Genomic DNA, 17,618 nt, shown 5'->3' with positions numbered 1-17,618 from the left:
CACTTTTTAAATTTAAATCCAGTTAATTAACATATCATGTATTATTAGCTTCAGAGGTAGAGAATTCAGTGATTCATCACTTACATACAACACCCAGTGCTCATCACATCCCGTGCCCTCCTTAATGCCCGTCACCCGGTTACGCCGTCCCCCGCCCCCTCCCCTCCAGCAACCCTGTTTGGTTGCCTACAGTTGAGTCTCACAGTTTTTCTCCCTCCAAGTTCATCTTGTTTCATTTTTTTTTTTAAAGATTTTATTTATTTATTCGACAGAGATAGAGACAGCCAGCGAGAGAGGGAACACAAGCAGGGGGAGTGGGAGAGGAAGAAACAGGCTCATAGCAGAGGAGCCTGATGTGGGGCTCGATCCCACAACGCCGGGATCACGCCCTGAGCCGAAGGCAGACGCTTAACCGCTGTGCCACCCAGGCGCCCCTCGTCTTGTTTCATTTTTACCTCCCTTCTCCTATGATTCTCTGTTTTGTTTCTTAAATTCCACATCATACTCAACACCCAAAGAACAAATAACCCAGTCAAGAAATGGGCAGAAGTCCCTTAAAAAATTAAAAATTGAGCTACCCTATGATCCAGCCATTGCACTACTGGGTGCTTACCCCAAAGATACAGACGTAGTGAAAAGAAGGGCCCTATGCACCCCAATGTTCATAGCAGCATCGTCCACAATAGCTAAATCGTGGAAGGAGCCGAGATGCCCTTCAACAGATGACTGGATTAAGAAGCTGTGGTCCATATGTACAACGGAATATTACTCAGCTATCAGAAAGAACGAGTTCTCAACATTTGCTACAACATGGATGGGACTGGAGGAGATAATGCTAAGTGAAATAAGTCAAGCAGAGAAAGACAACTATCATATGATTTCTCTCATCTATGGAACATAAGAACTAGGATGATCGGTAGGGGAAGAAAGGGATAAAGAAAGGGGGGGGTAATCAGAAGGGGGAATGAAACATGAGAGACTATGGACTCTGAGAAACAAACTGAGGGCCTCAGAGGGGAGGGGGGTGGGGGAATGGGATAGACCGGTGATGGGTAGTAAGGAGGGCACGTATTGCATGGCGCACTGGGTGTTATACGCAACTAATGAAGCATCGAGCTTTACATCGGAATCCGGGGATTATTGTATGGTGACTAACACAATATAATAAAAAATCATTTAAAAAAAAATGGGCAGAAGACATGAACAGACATTTCTCCGAAGAACACATACAAATGGCCAACAGACACATGAAAAAATGTTCCACATCACTCGGCATCAGGGAAACACAAAACCACCGTGAGAGCCCACCTTACACCAGTCAGAATGGCTGAAACGAAACGACAGATGTTGGCAAGGATGCAGAGAAAGTTTGGGGCTGTTCTTAACCCCTTGGTCCCCTGCCACATGTCTTGGTTGAAGCTGCCCCGTCCCTTCTTATCACTGGTACTAGCATCATTCTGCAGGGGCACAGAGGGAGGCAGAGTTTGGGGTTCTCCTCTAGACCCTGGGTTTTCCTTCGTCCAAGATCCTCCCTCCTTTGGCGTGGGACAGGACAGCCGTGGAGGGCCCGTCTGGGGCTTTGGGGCTTTGGTTTCGGGGTGTGGTAGAGCTGGGCGAGGCGGGACAGTGGGGCTGGGGTGCCACAGGCTGGCAGAGAGCAGAGGGGAGGAGGACGTGCCCTTTGACACCCGCAGCGGGGCACAGAGGGGTGGGGTGCTCCACAGCCTCTCTGCTCTCTCCACGAAGGAGTCATAGCCACCACAACCCCAGCTCTAGCCGCTGTTTCCTGTCAAAAAGAGAAATCAAATGGGGAGAAGCACTCCTCCCCCCGCAGAGGGGCCGGCATTTCGGATCTAGAAAGAGGGAGCTGGCTGGTTGCTCAGAGAAGCAGCTCCCATCAGCTCAGATGTTCAGGACTTCCGTGGTGTTAGGACAAAGGGGCCGGGAGCCCACTTTGCCCACCTGCCCACTCAAGACTACGAGAAGTGCAGGCTGCCCGTCCCTGGGTCAGAGCCCAGCTCGGGCACGGACTGGAGGTTCTGGTCACGAGGTGGAGGTGACGACGGAGCCCCTTGCCCTGCTCCGTGCGTGGGGGAGAGCCTCACACTACCCATCTTTGGAGCAGGAGCGTATCCCGGATGGGGTATGAAGCAGGTGTGGTGCCAGGGATGACTCCCAGCTGAGCTCGGTTTAAGGTGAGGCTATTCTGTGTGTTGGGGAGAATGACGCCCATTTCCTGAGGAGGAGGAGGGAGGAACAAAGAAACCACACCGTCTTCTCTCCCTCTGTGGTCAGGACTGCACTTCCCCGGAAAGGAGCCGAGAGACCTCTGGTTCTTTCCTGACTCCAGGGTGACAGGGATATGTGAGGTATTTTCTGGTGGGCCACTTAGTGACATCAGGGAGGAAGCCCACTCGGAGGGCCCTAGGCTAAGCGCGGCTGTCCCCGCCACCCGCAGGCCTCAGCCCCGGGCCTCCAGCTCACCACGGTCCCCACCCGCTCCCCTCCCGTGAATCCCCCTCACCTGGAGGATCAGTTCAGTCTTCTCTCCCTGGAGCCTGGCCCCAGCGGTCCCCAGCGCGGTTGGAGGCAGGCAGCCAGAGGCAGTGCCAGGGAGCCCTCTGGGGACCCGTCTGCAGATGAGGCTGCCCAGGCAGGAAGCATCAGCACCAGGACCTGCGTGGGGCCTCCCTCTGGCCTAGCGCACTCCGGTGGGTGGGTGGGTGAGTGCGCAGGGCGGCAGCCGCCTGGCTCTGGCCCACTTCTGCCACCACCACCGCGTCCTCTGCCTGGGGGTGCCCCACGCTCTGCCCTCCAGGCTGGCCACGCTCCGCAGCCCTGGGAGCGGCAGCCAGCTCTTCCTCTCCGCTCTGTGGCCCCAGGCCACCGTATGCGGATGGTCTCCTAGCAGCTTTGCACGTGCTGAGGGCAGGAGGGCAGCAAGGCCCGTGTGGACACCCACCCCAGCCCCAGGCAGCGGCGGGGGCGGGGGGCTCCCAACCCAACTGCAGGAGCACACAGCGCTGTCAGTCAGTGCACCAGGTGGAGGCAAAGCCCAGCCCCTCCACCTTCCTGGGGTTCTGCGGGAGGGGCTGCTCTGCCCGCCGCCTGCCATCCTCCCGCTGGACCCCACCTCACGCAAGGAGACAGAGAGCTGCGGGCCTGCCCCATAGCCACTGAATGCCTGAAGCTGGACCTCGTGCAGGGTGGCAGGCTCTGCAGGGAGCAGGACACGGTGAAGGCAGCAGGCCTTCCTGGGCTGGAAAGCTCCACGCCTGGGGAAGGGCACAGAGAAGGCAGTCAGGGGGCAGAAGAAGGGTCAGGGTCTCCCCCAGATCCGTGCAGAGGAAGGCGCTGGCAGTGTCAGGCGGGAGGAGGGGTCCCTCGGAAGAGCAGCTGGCAGCTGGCGGTGGAAGAGTTGGAAGCCAGGGATGGGCCGCGGACTGGGGTGGCAGCCGCCAGGAGGCCGGCCCGCAGGTGGCATTGCGCACTTTGGGGGGAAGCCCAGGCGGTGGGAGCCGCAGAGGAGATGGTGTGAGCTGACTGGCAGCCCCGCCGCCTGAGGCCAGGGGCTCTGCGGGCCGGAGAGGCTGCCGCTCACCACCGCCCATGGTGGTGGCGTCCGTGGAGACGGCGTCCCGGCTGGCGCCCTGCGCTCACCGGGCCCACACGTGCAGGGAGTGGGTCGTGGGCTCCGGGTTGGAGACTCTCGCAGCTCCGGGCCGGCTCTCTCTGAGGAGCAGCGCAGCTTGGCGGCTTAGCGCCCTCTTCCCCAACACGAACACCCCCGCAGAGGGGGCACGAAGCCCCTTCTGGTGCCTGGCTGGGCCAGAGAACACAGGGAAGGAGCTGCAGAAACGAACTGAGCTACGATGACAAGGGGCACAAGGGCCTGAGGAGACACCAGGGGGCCACAGACCCAGAGGCCTGGCAAGGGCCCAGACAGGTCTGGGGATCACGAGGAGAGGAAGGAACCTGCCCAGGGTACCACCCATCAAGCACAGAGGTGGCCAGGGACTCCTGTCCACCCACCCACACCCGACCTCCCACGGGCCAGAGGTTCAGCACATAGCCAGTGATGTCCCTGCTGGAGGCAGGTGGTTCCCAGGACCCAGGAATGGCAGAGGTGGAGAGGGCCATCACCGGCAGCCCCCTTGGGGCAGGGGGTGGCTCTGGGTCCCCTGTCACAGCCAGGCGGCCGCTGGCCTGGTCGGAGCCCACTCTCTTCTCAGTCGCCCTTTGGTAGATGGCCTTGATCTCATCTGAGAGCCCCACCAGCGTCAGTGTGCTAGGGAAAGACTCGGCAGCTGGGGGCTCCTTCCTGCCAAGCCCTCTGCCCCGGTCAGGTGGCCCTAAGGAGGGGACTGTCTTTCTCAGAGACCACAGACCTGTCCAGGGTCGGGACCCACCACCTGTGTGTGGGCATTACCTGCAGTGCAGCTAGTGGAGCAGAGCTCCGGGGGGCACACTTGCTGGGATTTGTGGGGACTTGAGAGGGAGGTAGGGTGTTGGGTTAGGTGGGCACACATGCCTGGGGTGGCAAAGGCACCCACTTCGGGGGCGGGCGCGGGACACAAAAGCTGGGGCACGTGTTGTCATGGGCCAGCCGAATGTTATCCCCAGGACTCAGCACCTTCCCATTCTTCAACCAGACCAGACGGGGCTCAGGGACGCCCTGTGCCACGCGGGTGAACATGGCGCCGCTGCTGGAGACTTGAACAAGGACCGTGGCCACTGGACAAACCTGGGGTGGGGGGAGGCAGAGGGGAGGACAGTGCACGGTGGACAGCACCCTGAGGCCCTGCGTCTTGTCCCCTCCTGTCCCTCCCTCTCCCCATGCAGGTTCCCGTGGGTGGAGAGGGAGCCCAGGGCTCTCCCCACCCAGCCTTGGGACTCACCAGCGGGACACCCCTTGCCGTGCGCTGGACACGGCTGCCCCGCCGATTGGCAGCACAGACACAGTGCTGGACAGACACCTTGGGAATCATGAAGTGCCCAGTGCCCAGGACTTGGACACCCTCCCCACCGATGGGGGTTAGGCCAGGGCTCAAGGCTGGGAGAGGGCCAAGGGCTGGGGGCTCTGGCCGGTGGGGTGGGGTGGCTGCATACCCAGGCTGCTCCAGGAGGCGAGTGACCATGGGTGGCCGGGAGCGATCGCCATCCAATGTACGGTGGGCATCAGATTCTGAGGCCCAGACAGGATCTCGGGCTCCCGCAGCAGCCCTGGGGATCCCACTGTGTGGTGGAAACAGCAAGTGGAGAGAGGGAGAAGCAGAGCTGTCCTGCTCTGCTCCCAGGCGTCAAGTGACCCGGCCTCAGGGCGGTGCTGGGCAGCTGCTGCTTTATTCCCAGGTCACAGGTAAAGGACACGGTTCGCCCAAGTGCTGTGCCAGGAAACACCAGAGCTAAGGTTCAACAGGTGGGAGGGGAGAGGAACAGCTAAGCGTGCCCCCCACCCAACCCCAGATGGCTCTCCCCCAGGCTGGCAGGAGACCCTCCCTCAGAAAGGGAGCCAGGCCCTCCTGAGAACTCAGTGATGTCCCAGCTGCTCAGGGGGGATTTAAACGTGCTTTGAAATTCAATGCTCTTTGGGTTTAAACCAGGTCTTCACCTATACCACCTTCTCCCATTTTATTAGGTGATTGCACAAATCAGTGGAGGCTGCCATGTGCCCCGTCCTCACCCCGGAGCATGGTTGCGAACTTGCAGAAAATGCACCTTTGTTTTCCCTTAGCTTGTCACCCTGTTCTTATTTTGCACTTTGTATTTTATGTAACTTTGTAACATATCTTAAACCCTTTCATAAATGTCCTTTCTTAAGAACGTCTCATACAAATTTTTGTCTCTAAAGTGAAAGTTTCTCAAGAACTGGTATAAAGTCTTAACACATTTTAAATATTCCTTGGGGGGCGCCTGGGTGGCACAGCGGTTAAGCATCTGCCTTCGGCTCAGGGCGTGATCCCGGCGTTCTGGGATCGAGCCCCACATCAGGCTCCTCCGCTATGAGCCTGTTTCTTCCTCTCCCACTCCCCCTGCTTGTGTTCCCTCTCTCGCTGGCTGTCTCTATCTCTGTCAAATAAATAAATAAAATCTTTAAAAAATAAATAAATAAATATTCCTTGGAACCTAGAATAGTTTTCCCTTTCTTCCTTGCTCTCTCTTTCCTTCCCTCCTCCCTCCCTCCTTCCTCCCTTCCCACCTTCCTTCTTTCCTTTCTTCCTTTCTCCTTCTTTCCTTCATCCATTTATCCCACAACCAGATATTGAGGACCAGGCTAGGTACCCCTCAAACTGTCTCTCATGATCTCTCGTTCAGGCCGAGACCATCCTGGAATGTCCCGGCCTTGGCCAAGGAGGCTGTGCTTCTCCGGCGGGACTGTTCTGCCTGCGGCAGGACCCCACTGTAGCCAGCCCCCAGCTGAGTCCTTGCCCCTGCGGGGACTGGTGCTGTGACCCCGCCCACGTCGCGTCCTCCCTGCAGACTGTGAGGCAGGGGCTTCTGTTCCTCCAAGCTCACAGAGGAGAGAAAACCAAGCATCAGAGAGGGCAAGTCACTTGTCCAGTGCCAGAGGGACTAGACCAAGAGGGGCCAAGACTGGATCCTGGAATTGTCGACAGCTGGCAGCACGCGTTCCTGCCGCTCTGGGTGGAAGTCTGGGAAGACCCCTCTCCCTGCGGCCTGTCTGGGGTGAGGCCTGCCCCAGGGCACTGTGTCAGCAGCAGCGGGGGGTCTGGGGCCTGGGTCCTCAGCTCCTGCCCTGGGGAAGAGTCCACGCTGACCGCAGCTCCTTCCCTGACCTTTCCCAGCAGGTGCCGCCTCCGACGTCCCGGAAGCTCTGCCTGGGCCTTCGGTGACCCGGTGTCCGCGGTGCTGCGGCCGCAGGGTCGCCCCGCTGCCGGCGGCCCCGTTAGCTGTGCTGTGGCGCCCCCTAGCGGACAAGCCGGCGGGGCCCGCGCACCCCGGCCGCGTCTCCTCGCGGACCCAGCTCGGGCGCCCGCCGCAGCCGCTCGGCGGACCGCGGGGCCGCCCGGGTGTGCCGTCCTCGCCCCGGGGAGCGCACGCACGGCTGTGTGCGCGCAGAAGGGCGCCCCAGCGCGGAGCCGGGGCAGCTCCAGGGCCTCTGGGGCTCTCCGGCGTCCGGGCCGAGTCCGCGCGCTCCGTCGTGCCGGCCCTGCACCCGTGGCGCCTGCCGTCCCGAAACCTGCGCTCCGGCACCTGCCCGCCCGGCCGCGCTCTCCCAGCGCCCGCCGCGCTCGCTCCTTGCCCGCCGCCCGGGCGGAGCGGGAGCCCGGCCCACAGCAGCCGCTGCCGGCGAGGTCGCAATGCTGCGCAGCCGGCCACGGACCCAACCCGGTCCCGGGCCGAGCGCCGCGCTCCCGCCCCGCACGGCGCCCACGGTGGCCGCGCAGACGCCTCCCCTGCAACCGCCAGCCCCCGGCTCCCAGCCCCTCCGTCCGCCCAGCGCGCTCGGGCCGCCCGGGGTCCGCGGGGCATCTCGGCTGCGGCGGGCCACCCAGCGGGAGGTGCCCCGTCAGGGGGCGGAGGGCTCGGCACTCCCGGGTCAGGCACGGACGCGGGGGACTCCCCTGCTCTCCGCCGCAGTGGATTCTGGCTGCTGGCAGCAGTGGGACAGACCTGGGGCAGGGGGGCCGCCCCCAGACCCAGCCCTGGCCTCTGCCACTCCCTGCCGACCTCTCCACTCTTCAGCCCTGCAGCCTCCTGCCTCGACTTCCGTGAGCCCGAGCCCTTGCCTTCCTCCATAAAAAACATTTAAAATTGGGGCGCCCGAGGGGCTCAGTCAGTTCAGTGTCCCACACTCGGTTTCGGCTCAGGTCGTGATCTCAGGGTCCTGAGATCTAACTGGGCACTGGGCTCTGCGCTCAGCGGGGCGTCTGCTGGAGCGTCTCCCCCCCGCCCCCCCGCCACGTCTGCCCTCCCCCCACTCATGCACGCACACACACTCTTTCTCTCTCTAAAATAAATAAAAACATTTAAAATTGTATTTTATAGGAGTGCCTGGCTGGCACAGTCGGTAGAGCCTGTGACTCTTGATTTCAGGGTTGTGAGTTCAAGCCCCGCAATGGGAGGAAAGCTCACTTTATATATATATATATATATATATATATATATATATATATATATATATATATATATATATATATATATATATATATATATATAATACACACACATATACAATTGTATTTTATAATTGCATTGGTATAAAAACAAATATCTACTTTTATACATTCAATATTATATTCATTATTGTTATATATTCATTATTATGTTCATTTTTTTCTTCTGGTTTTAAAGAAACTTAGAATAAACCTTTTTTGTGGGCCGCTGCAAGTGCTCTGAGCCCTAGGCACTGGGCATACTGTGTCTAACAGCTAAGTCGGCACTGCCAGGACCCGCTCTGGGCGACTCTGTGCCCCATGGATGCCTCTGCCCCCAGGAGCAGCCCCATCACTTACTTGTACCCGGGCCCGCTGGCTCCCCAGCCACCCACGACGGTTCTGGGCCTTGCAGTGGTACTCGTGGGCTCAGGAAAGGGGGCTCCAACATGGGCGCGGGCAGGGAGCCATCCGGCATCATGGTGGCACTGCTGTCATTGGCCAGGAGCAGCCCATCCCGCTGCCAGGAAGTGGAAACACGGGCGACTCACCCTCCATGTGGCAGGGTAGCCCCAGCAGACGCTCCTGCACAGCCACCAGCTCTGAGCCTGCAGTGTGGCTTGGGCGGACAGAGAGGCCTGGACATGGTAGCCTCTTGGGGCCCACTGCCTCCCCTTCGTTTTGACTGCCTCCCAGCCTGGGTGAGGAGAGAGGACACAGGACTTCGCCCTGGGGCCTTGGGGCAGCAAAGGAGGGGAGCAGGGCCTGGCAGTCTGAGAAGCAGGACCAGGCCAGCCACTGCCTGGATGGCGGTGAAGGCCAGGCCTGGCAGGTGGCCATGACTGACAGCCTCTTTCAGCTGGCCCTGGCAATGTAGAGGGGGTGGGGCAGGCACAATGCTGAGGTCAGGGGCGTGGGCATTGTGCTCTCTGGGCCACAAGGGGGTTGCCTCCCACCATTCCTGCCATCCCATCTGCCTGTCCGCTGGCAGGGTCAGCTTCCCAGGACTCCTGACTCTTCCCTTCCCCCTCCCACTGCCAGGACCCTGGCCCCCAAATAAGGAAGGAACACACTTACACGCAGACATTCAGAGACACACACACTTGGACTAAAATCCCAATCTCACAAACCACTCCGTGTTCTAGAGACAGTTAGGTTCCATCCTAGATACATACTCCTATAGACAGCACAAACCAGGTCACATACAGATCTCCCTACAGATTGAAAGTCACAAATACACAAGCACAGGGCAACAGACACCAATATTAGGACCTCGGAATTACATGAGCAGAGCTGTGAACCCACATGCATAGACCCCCTTACCACACACACCCTCAAACACAACTCAGCACACTGGGGAGTGGATAGGCAGACGGTGGCCTTTAAGGGGCCAAAGCCTGCAGGCCTAGGACTCAGCCAGGCTCAATACCCTCAGGGACCTCTCTGTGGGGAAACCTCTTGGTCCCTGCCTCTCCAAGACCCTCTGTCTGACAGCCGCTCATAACCACTCACCAGCAGGACCCCCAGCTCCCCTTCCACCTAGCAGCCCAGAACTGGAGCCAAAGTCCCTACTCCCCAGAGGCCCTCCCTCCACACAGCTCCCTCCTGCATGCACCTGTCCTTCCCACTTGCCACCCCCTCCACGGGCACCCTCCAGAGTTTCTGCACCTCAGCTGTCCCTCTGTGCCCCCCACTCTCTCCCACAGCCCTCATCTCCCTTCTCGGCGTGCTGCAGACCTCAGCCCCTTACCCCAGGCTTCAAGCAGCAGCAGGAACACTTCCAGGCCCATGGCCTCGCTGGCCCGGCCCCTCAGCCTCTGGCTACTCCCCAAGTAGCCCTGGTCCTCCGTGTTTAGCCTGGGGGCCCCTGGACTGTGGGCATCCACCACCCCACCCCAGGGGGCACACTGTGGGGGTTCTGGCCTTGCTTTGGAAGCCGGGATCTGCCCCCCCAACCACCCCCACCCCAGGTCTGCATAGAGGCTGGAGCCTGCTGCCTTTGGTAGGTCCTCTCTGGAGCTGGGTCTCTCTCTGCTTTCAACCTGCGACCCCTCCCCACTCCCATCCGCACTATCCCCTTCTCTTAGGGCCAGGACCCAGACACCCAGACAAATGGGGAAGGGGAAGGAGAGGAGGTGGGGGCCAATGACAGAAGGGAAAAGTTGGGCAAGTCAAGCCCACCCCTTTCCCAGCCTCCAGAACCCTCTCCCAGCCCATTAGACTCTCCCTTTTCCCTCCCCAACTTTGCTGAATGAGACTAGAGTTCCAGGGAGCTGGGGTATCCGCCCCTCAAAGCCGTCTCTGAGGACCCAGTATCCAAACAGGGGTGGCTTGGAGTCTGATTTGGGGGTCCGGGGAGGGGTGCGAGGCCCCACCCTCCCAGCAGGGTGGTGTCCCAGATGCTCAGCTAGGGGTCATCCCATTAGTGTGGTCGCGCCCCCATCCTCTCTGGTCACCATGTCACTTTCCAAAGCATTGCGTCTATTCTTGCGGAAACAATGGATTGAGGCCATCAGGGGCCAGGAGGCGACCAGCCGCAGCCTTCACTGCCCCATTATAAAGAGAAGAAAGAGGCCCAGAACCCCTCTCCTTGCCAATCTGACCATTTAAAACATGCAAAAAACGGGGCTACCCTTCTGCCAAAGGAGCCTGGGGCTCAGAACGCGGCTGATTCTGCAGGACCTCCCTTCCCCAAACTACAGCCTCCCCCAAAAGCAGAGCTTCTGGAAAGATGACGGAGGTGGGGGGTGACGGGGTGGGAGTCTCTGTGAGAGAGGCTAAGGAGAAAAAATAGGGGTGGGGGAATCATGTTGGGGCAGAACTCAACCCCAGAAGCTCCAGCCCTTCTGGCCCTGAGCAACGCCCCTCCCCCCAGCTTTCTCTGGCGTGGATGCGGCCCTGCCCAGCTCAGGCTGGTCCCCTTTCTTCTGGGCCCAGAACAAGCCCCCATCCACAGACTTCGCTGACTTGCTCAGCCTACTCTCTGGCTCTCCTCTCCTAGACTGGCCTCCGAGGCCTGGGCTGCCCCTGAAAAGGGACCGTCTGGTGGCAAGAGAGCTTGCAACCTCCAGGCCCACCCCCCAGGCCTTCCTCACCCAGCCCTGCGTCTCTGTCCCGGAGCCACCTTGTGACTACTGCCCCTTCCCGGGTTGGGGGGGCAACTTTCTTGGTCAGACATCAGGGAGACAAACAGGGTCCAAATCACTTAACAGCTGTGTGTCCTTCGATAAAACGGGGACGGATAGGTGATAGAAACAGCTTCTGCTCGTGCTCGCCACAGTTAGTGGAGGTGAGGCTCAGAGTGTGGCCTGGTGAGCTGTGGACGTTTGCTCAGGGCCTCTCCTCCTTCGGGTCTCCCTCACTCCCTCGCTCCCTCGCTCCCTCGCACCTAGGGAGAAGACACCCCTTCTGCAGCACCTGCCTCTTCACCTCTAACTTCACCCTCCAGCAGGGCCCAGAACAAAGAATGACCAGTGCAGAAGACCTGGGTACAAGTCAGAAACCAGCCATCTTGCCTTGCGCTGGTGTCCCTCACCTCTGAGACTGCCCGCCTAGGAAGGAGGGGGACACCTGCCCTCAGAGTCAGTGAGGAGCACTGAGGAGCACGCACTTTAAGGGCCAAGCAACCACCTCTTTGTCTCCTCCTTCCCCTTCCTCTGTCTGTCTGTCTATCTGTTATCTATCTATCAATCTATCATCTATCTATCATCATCATCTATCATCTATCAATTTATCTATCATCATCTATCATCTATCTATATTCTATCATCTATCTTCTATCATCTATTTATTATTTGTCTATCTATCTATCTATATTCTATCATCTATCTTCTATCATCTATTTATTATTTGTCTATCTATCTATCTATCTATCTATCTATCTATCTATCTATCCATCCATCTATCTAATCATCTGGTGAGTAAGCTCTACCCCCAGCATGGGGCTTGAACTCACGACCCTGAGACCAGGGTCTGCTGCACGGACTAACCCACTCAGGTGCCCCAGGAGTTAACTTTCTATTGGTCCCGGCCCTTCTGAGAACTCGTTGAGACCTTCCTGCACCCGCACCAAGGAGATGCCCCCGTTTGCATTCGCCCCGGGTTGGGAGGTGCTGTCTCGGGGGTAGCGCCCCCACAGGATTGATTTGCCAGAGCGGCCCCTCTTTTCCTCCCTCCCCAACAAGTAACCATTGGCCCAACCCTGAACAGCCCTAGGCTTTTCTGGAAGAACTTTCCTGGAAGGTCTCTGCAGCAGGTGAAACCCTCTGAGAAGGCCTCCAGGGCACCAGGACCTTGTTTCCTCTTTCTCTCTGGAGCGTCTCTTCTCGGCCACTCAGCCTCTCCCCACACCCCTTCCCCGCCCTTCTTTCCCTGCCTCTGGCAGACACAGTAATGGGCTCTGAAGAGATCCATGTCCTAATCCCTGGAATTTATGGATGTGTCAGGTGACATGGCAAGGCGGAATTCAGGTTGCAGATGAAATAAAGGTGACTAATCACCTGATCTTAAAATAAGGAGATCATCACATTATCCTGGTTATGCGGGTGGGCACAAGGTAATTGCAAGGATTCTTAAACGTGGAAGAGGCCGGCAGAAGTCAGAGGCAAGAAGAAGGTGAGAGTGCTGTGATAGAGGGACCTAACCTGACGTGGCCTCTAGAAGCTGGAAAAGATGAGGGGTTAGCTTGACCCCTGAGCCTCCGGAAGGGCACACAGTCCTGCTGATCTCAGCCCCACGAGGGCTGTGTTGACGTCCAACCTGCAGAGCGCCCCGCGCTGCGCCTCGGGGTTCAAGCCGCTGCGTTTGTGACCTTTTGTGACAGCAGCAGACTTCAGAATGCGCGACAGGATTGCCGTCTAGTCTGTTCTGACGTCCTCACTACGTTCGTTCCGCGTGCGGTTTGGTGCCACGTCTCCTCCAGCAGCGTGTGCGCTCCACGAGGTGGGGCTGCGCGTGGCCGCTGCGAACCCAAGCCTGGAGCGCGGCGTGTTCGACAAAGGGAAGCGGGAAGCAGAGCCAAGCACCTCGAACACCCAAGCCCAGAACGTCCCTCTTCTGCACCGCGGGGCCACTGCCCCAGGGCGGTCCCAAGTGCACAGCTGTCTTCCTACTGCGCGCTGACGCTTGTCTCTCAGGAAGAGTCCCTCTCCGTCTGGGCTCTCCGGGCCCCCAGGGTAATGCCCCAGCTCTGGGAAGTTCCTTCCAAGGTTCTGCAGGACCCAGTCCTAGGCACTCTCACCGCTCCCCACGGGCTCCCACCTCCCTGGGCCTCGCCAGTCACCGGTGCTTCGCAGGGCCTGTTCCCTGTACTGGGCACATCTTCCCTCGTCTTCCCTCTTGCTTTGTTGAAGCGTTTCCAAGTCAATCACAAATATCTCATTCCACACCTGTATACTCACACGTATCTTTCAAAAATAAAAACTTTTTTAAATAACCACTATGTCACTATCACAGCTAATAAAGATAACTTTTTTTTTAACTTTATTTTTTTAAAGCAAACTCTCCCCCAACATGGGGCTTAAACTCACAACCCTGAGATCAAGAGTTGCACGCTCTACCAACTGACCCAGCCAGGCGTCCCAATAAAGGTAACAATAATTTCTTGAGATTACCTATACCTAGTCCAAAATCAAATTTCCTTAATTGTCTCAAAAATATCTTTTTTAAAAAAATGTCTTTTTACTCTATTTTATTGGGAGTTTTTTGTTTGTGTTTTAAACATAAACAAGATCTATACACTATATTTGGTTGTTATGTCTCTCTTCTTTTTTTTAAGACTGTATTTTTAAGCAATCTCTACACCCAACATGGGGCTCGAACTCACAACCCTGAGACTGACAGTCGAGTGCTCTACCGGCCGAGCCAGCCAGGCACTATGATTATTAATTCTCTTAAGGATGTAACTGAAAGCATACAACACTCCCAAACCCCCTGCCTTATATCATTGAGTTGGTTAAGAGATGGGTACGTTTTCCAGTAGAATTCCCATATTCTGGCTGTTTGATTTCTTTGGTGTCATTGAATATATTCCTCTGTAAATGAATGTTGACCCTACAAGCTTGATTGGATTTGGGCTCCACCTTTACAGAAGAAGACTGCGCAGGTGGTCCTGCATGTGACAGATTGCATCTCTTCGAGGGGTACGCCACGTTTGGTGGTTCCACTTCTAGTGATTCTAAGGTTGAGTAGGAACTTCAGATGGTGACAACCTGACCCTCCAATGTAAATTCCCCCAAACCTTCCATCTAATAGTTTTAGTCATCGATGATAATTGCCTGACTCAGTTATTTCCTTGGGGTTGCAAAGTAATTTTCCAACGCTATCATTCTTTTCTCATTGATAACTGGAACTTCTTCGTAAAGCAGAGCTGTCCCTCGTCAACTACGACAGTTTGGTAACCCTCAGATACAATTCACACAGGAACTAGAATTCACACAGTGACAAATGTCTAGCTCTTTCTTTTTGTTGCCAATTTTCAGAGTAGGGAGTTGGTGCTTTATCCAATGTGGTTTTTTAAAAAACGTCATTTATTTGACAGAGAGAACGAGCAGTGGGGAGGGGTAGAGGGAGGGGGGGAGAGAGAGAGAGAGAGAGAAACAGACTCCCTACTAAGCGGGAAGCCCATTCAGGGCTCAGTGTGGGGCTCAATGCAGGGCTCCATCCCAGGACCCTGAGATCATGACCTGAGCTGAAGGCAGACGCTTAACCTACTGAGCCACCCAGGTGCCCCTCTCCAAACTGTTTCTCTCCCTTTATCCTCCTTGCCCAGTTCACTATCACTCTGATCTGATATATTTTGTATATTCAAGGTTTCAAATGCATTCATTAATCTTTTTGACACTCAGATGGCCTTATTTTAGGCAGTGGGAGCTCTGTGTTCTTTTACTGTTACCCTTTTCTTTGATATCTTTGCTTTCTGGCACAAGATGCCCCAAGGCCCATTCTGAGTATTTCCTGCCCCACCCAGGGAATCAACCTTTCCTACGAAGCAGGAGCTTCGCAGGGCACGAGCAGACCTCATAGCTGTCAGATTGTCCATCGCTTCTAGGGTTTTTCAGTAACATTGCAAGATTTTTTTTTTAAGATTTTATTAATTTATTTGACACAGATAGAGACAGCCAGCGAGAGAGGGAACACAAGCAGGGGAAGTGGGAGAGGAAGAAGCAGGCTCCCAGCGGAGGAGCCTGATGTGGGGCTCGATCCCGCAACACCGGGATCACGCCCTGAGCCGAAGGCAGATGCTTAACCGCTGTGCCACCCAGGCGCCCCACATTGCAAGATTTTTACTTCACTTATTTTATTCTGTATTTATATCTTTTTTTCTCTTGCTCTGGAAACAGTGACTCCTAATATGTGTATTATTATATAATATGCCATAAAATAATTCCAAATATTAACCTCTATACTACTATTAACAAGTACACTGTCCCATGTAACATGACTTTGTATCTTTATTTGTCCTTAGGGAAAAATTAATTCTTGCAATATTATCTCTGTACAAAAAATAGATAAGCTGCACTTCATCCAAATTTAAAACCTTTGTATTTCAAAAGACACTATAAAGGAAGTGAAAAAAACAATCCATAAAATTAGAGAAAATATTTGCAAACCATATATTTGATAGGGAGCTTGAGTCCAATATCTAGATCGATAGATATATATATCTCACAACTCAACAATAAAAAGACAAATAGCCCAATTGTAAAATAAGGGAAGAATCTGAATAGACATTTCTCAAAAGAAAATGTACACATAGTAAGCACTTGGAAAGATATCAACATCATTAGCCATCAGGGAGTGCAAATCAAATTGCAATAAGATAGCTTATCACACGCACTAGGATGGTTGTAGTCAAAAGACAATAACAAGTGTTACGAAGACGTAGAAAAGCTGGAACCATCACGCGCTGCTGGTGCAAATGGAAAATGGTGTGGCCACTGTGGAAAAGTTTGGTGGTTCCTCACAAACTTAGACACATACAGTTTCTATGAGACCCAGCAATACCATTCAGATACGCACCCAAAGAACGGAAACTCTAAGCCCGCACAGACTTGTGCACAAATGCTTATAGAAGTACTATTCAAACAGCCTGAACGTGCAAGCAGTCCAAATTCCATCAGCTGATGAACGGATACACAATTGTGCTATATACAGCCTAAACAGAACTTATATATTTTTATTTTTATTTATTTTTAAAATTTTATTTATTTATTTGACAGAGAGTGAGAGGGGGCACAAGTGGGGGGGAGGGAGGCCGTGGGAGAGGGAGAAGCAGACTCCCTGCTGAGCAGAGAGCCTGCTGTGTGCTCGATCCCAGGATCCTGGGATCACGACCTGAGCAGAAGGTGGATGCTTAATGACCGAGCCACTCAGGCGCCCCAAATCACCAGACACTTGAAACTGCTAGAACACTCATGTATGTTAGCAGGAATGAGAACAAACAGTTTAAAAAGTGCAGCAGGTAATAAAGGCAATTTGCAAAAAAACCAAAAACTCTTAAAAAGATTTTATTTATTTGAGAGAGAGAGAGAGCACACGCGAGGAGGAGGACAAGCAGACCCGGCACTGAGCACGGAGCCCTTGGGGAGGCTGCACCCCAGGACCCCTGAGATCACGCCCAGAGTCAAAACCAAGAGTCAGAGGCTCAACCCACTGAGTCACCCAGGCGCCCCCAAACACTCAAGATTTCTCCGTGCTTTTGTCCCTAGAGGCCAAAAGAAGAGAACTGCGGATGCATGGTCCCCACCGTCCTCCCCCGACGAGTTTCACAGCCCGCGGAGCCCCTGCGGTGCGGTGCAGCACTGCGCAGGCGCCATTCTTGGTCGGTGGGGGCCCCGCGGCTCGCCCCGCCCACACGGGGGACTTCTCCCGGTTGTCAGGTCTGCTCCACCTCCCCCGAGCCCAGGCACGTGCCCGGCGGACGCCGTGGGCGCCAGTTCGCGCGTGCGCCGTGCGGGCGAGCGCTCCCAGGGAGCTTGCAGGCGAGTGGGCGCCCGGAAGTGCCCGCGCCGCAGGCGCTTCCGGCCTTTCCCGAGCGGGTAGCGTGAGGCGGACCCGGGCCGGGAGCTCTGCGCCATTCCGGGGCGGTAACCGGTGCGTCCCGCGGCAGAGGCTGGTGTCAGGGCTCCGTGGGGCCGCGTGGCCGGAGCCCCGGGCACCCGGGCCTACAGCGGGGGGCGGGGGGGAGGCTGGGGCTCCATCGCCACCGCCCTCCCCGCCAGCGGCTCGGAAAGGGACGCGCTAGTGGCTTAGCCTCGTTCCTCTTTGCAAGCTGTCCCAGCGTCCCATCCCATTCCATTTCAGTGGAATTATTTTTTTGGGGTAGAATAACCTAATTCTTTTAAGAGTTATTATTTTTAATAATAATACCTGGTCTCAGCGTTGGCACAGAATTCCCTCCTCCCGCTGCCTTTGGTAAAGTGTTGGTTCAAGGGCATGCACTACCCAGGTACCACTGACGTGTTATGCTTGGAATTTGTGGGTCTGTAGAGTGAGGCCTGG

The 17,618-nt window shown here is 56.0% G+C and overlaps 2 long non-coding RNA genes across 4 annotated transcripts in view; one reads left to right on the top strand and one right to left on the bottom strand.

The window, feature by feature from the left end:
- LOC121103896 overlaps nt 1-4,854 on the bottom strand; it is a 21,683-nt gene extending 16,829 nt beyond the window's left edge. For both annotated transcript variants that reach the window (XR_005836183.1, XR_005836184.1), the window contains exon 1: nt 2,525-4,854. This is a non-coding gene — a long non-coding RNA (uncharacterized LOC121103896). The remainder of the gene's footprint in view (nt 1-2,524) is intronic.
- On the top strand, nt 1,696-5,820 carry LOC103668415. 2 transcript variants are annotated; one of them, XR_005836181.1, is made up of 3 exons: nt 1,696-2,195; nt 2,296-2,369; nt 4,843-5,820. It is a non-coding gene; the product is annotated as an uncharacterized LOC103668415 (long non-coding RNA). The 2 variants fall into 2 exon arrangements; XR_005836182.1 differs by lacking the exon at nt 2,296-2,369.
- The last annotated feature ends 11,798 nt before the right edge of the window (nt 5,821-17,618 follow it).

This window comes from Ursus maritimus, unplaced genomic scaffold (genome assembly GCF_017311325.1).
Source record: "Ursus maritimus isolate PB19 unplaced genomic scaffold, ASM1731132v1 scaffold_2, whole genome shotgun sequence".
Lineage (NCBI taxonomy): Eukaryota > Metazoa > Chordata > Mammalia > Carnivora > Ursidae > Ursus > Ursus maritimus.
This window is presented reverse-complemented; position numbering and strand designations above follow the sequence as displayed.